Below are 2,825 nucleotides of genomic sequence, written 5' to 3' on the forward strand. Positions count from 1 at the left end.
GATTACTGGGGCTGTGACCCTTCTGCCTGAGTCACAGAACTGTACGAGAAAGCAGCTGCTTTGTTGAAGATAGAAGTTGGGCAGTTATTGCTGGAGTTGAGAGCAGCAACAGTAGCTCTTGACTCTTGTCCTACACCCTTTTGAGTCAAGAGCTTGGATCTACAGAGCCTTTACAACTCTTTTTTTTTTTTTTTTTTTTTCCTTCCCTTTTCATGCTCAGCATCTGACTTTTAGGGCAAGAAAATCCAGTCCTAGTTTTATAATCTTCATTGCTACTTTCTTTCCTTGAAAAAGGCTGTCGTAAGTCATGAGGGCAGCCAAACAACTTTGAGATACCGAGGTCTGTAAAGTATTTTCAAAATTTTATTAAATGACAAGTTTTCTGCTGTATCTGCTCTCTATAAACTAGATATTAAAAAAAAATAAAAAATAAAAAATAAAAAATATATATTTCCCTGGTATGCCATTCTTCTGCTTTCATTTGGAAATAAAATTGCTGTAATTCTTTAATCCTTTAATCACAAACAGTTTGGTGTATTAAATAAATCTACCAGACCTATGCTAAATCAAGCTAGTAGAGCAGTTATCATCTGAATCTATTAATTTCATTTTTATTATGTCATTTTTTTACCCTTTTTTTTTTTTTTTTTTTTTTTTTTTTTTTTTTTTTTTTTCTAATCAGTCAATCCTTTTAAAATTTTGGCAATTTCTGCTAACCAGTGGAACAATATCACATTTTTTCTACAATGAACTGTGTCTCTATAGGAAATTTATAAGGGTATGGCTGGTGTGTAAATTAAGAAACAAGCAGACCACAGGCTAATCCATTTAGTCATTCATGTCCCATTGACTTCTGGACTTGTGCATCAAAAGCAGTTCTTACAGCCTTATATAATTAAAAGAATAAATCTCCTTGCTTTATAGCATTATTTACTGAATCTAAAGCCTCTTTCAAAGCTGCAAGATTATTTCACTTTCTTTAAGGAGTTACCACCCCTCAGAATTTCATTTCTATTCATGTGTGTATATATATTTAAGCTAGCCTAGTTAAAAATGCCTTTGTTGCCTTTGTCATAGTTGCTGCTTTGGGTGAGATACATGTCTAGGTACAGCACTGTAGACTGGAAAGAAGACCAAGAAAATTTTGATAATTTTGAATTTATAGAAAACTGTTTCAGTTTAATTTTAAAAAGTTTATTGAATGCAATGAACACACTGAAATTACTATTTCTACTTCAATTGTACTCAACAAATTTTATTTGCATAAAACTGGAATTTAAAAATCATCCACAGTTTTCAGCTAAAAAGATGGCCTTAGATCTGAAACATCATGAGCAAACTTACTAACTAAAGCAGTAATTCCTGAAAGGAAGGTTTTCACTGAGGATTTTAAGTCAGCCCTTGCCATTGAAAAGAAACAATTTTATTAGTGACAGAACTGCCAGGGACATCAGAGGGCTCCTTAGAATTCTTTCAAAGAAATGTCAATTTGATCAATACTGAGGGGGTTCAGAGCTCTATGAAAATAAGATAAAGCAGAAAGACAGAGCACACTTACACCATGAAACAGACAAAACCCAAGTTTCAAGATCAGTTCTCTTGAGATATTGATCTTTATATGTGTAAAATCTTGGTTTACATTCATCACGCCAGTGCAGGGGATGTGTAAAGTAGATGAAATTAGGTAATTTTATGTGCATTTAGACTGCCATAAACCTCCTAACATCTCACTCCTGGAGGAGTAAATTCAAGTGTCACATGCAAATCTACTACTAATTTATTAATTATTGGCCTAATTTATGAATTTATACCCATATTTTCCAACAAAGTAAGAAAACAAAAAATTGGACAAACCAAGGCAAATGTTATAAAGAAAATCAGTGGGCCCAGATGAGATTATACACATTCTAAATGACTAAAATTCTGTGAAGTCATCTCACCATCTCTTTCTGAAAGTTCTTCCAGCAATCTTGATCTAAATTGCCTTGAGCAGGTAGCTTACACCTGTTATGAACTCATGCTTAGTGTAGAACTGAGAAGTAATTGGGCCAGAATTCAATATAGCCCTAGTTAACTAGAATATAAATCATCATGACTGAGAAATACAAAAAGACAGTGAATTCAAGCATGTGGTGATTCGTAACTTGCGTGTTTTCAATGAGATCTGAAGAGCTTTTGAAAAATAGCTGGCTGTAATGAATGGTCTTGTCTATGTTTTATTATTTCAAATTAGTGAAGAGAAAGAGCATGTAGATTGTGTTCTAGATGGTGGATCAACAAAACTAGCAAATGTTCCTCACCCCAAAGGTCCAACATTAATAGACAATATTAAAAAGATTTCAACAACTTGTGTTTTGTCTCTTTTTCTTAAACCATTCAGAATGAGGAAGAACATTTCAGAGAAAATAAAAGCAATGAAATATCAACTAATAAACAGGAAGCAAGATAATTATTAATGACACTGGGCTAAACAATTTTCCTAAATCATACTCTTGTTCACCTAAAGATTTAAAAATTAATATCATACAGAGAGTGTATTATGTTAAATTTTCACGTGAGGGAGAAGTCACACAGATCCACTCCTCTGTAATTCAATACTGAGCTTGTCAAAGGGAGCTGTTAATACAGACTGGCTGGGCTGTTATCCATGTCCCATATCCCAGTATGTGAGTATTCACAAGACCTATGTTGTATATAATGTCACTGCAACATCATATGTCAAGTAAAAAAATGAAGAACTGGTATTTGGATTTTTCTCGACACCTCTGTTAAATAAAATGTTGTCACTATAGTCTCTTCTGTGTATATACACTCATGATGATATT

This window comes from Chaetura pelagica, unplaced genomic scaffold (assembly GCF_000747805.2).
Source record: "Chaetura pelagica isolate M959 unplaced genomic scaffold, ChaPel_1.0 scaffold298, whole genome shotgun sequence".
Lineage (NCBI taxonomy): Eukaryota > Metazoa > Chordata > Aves > Apodiformes > Apodidae > Chaetura > Chaetura pelagica.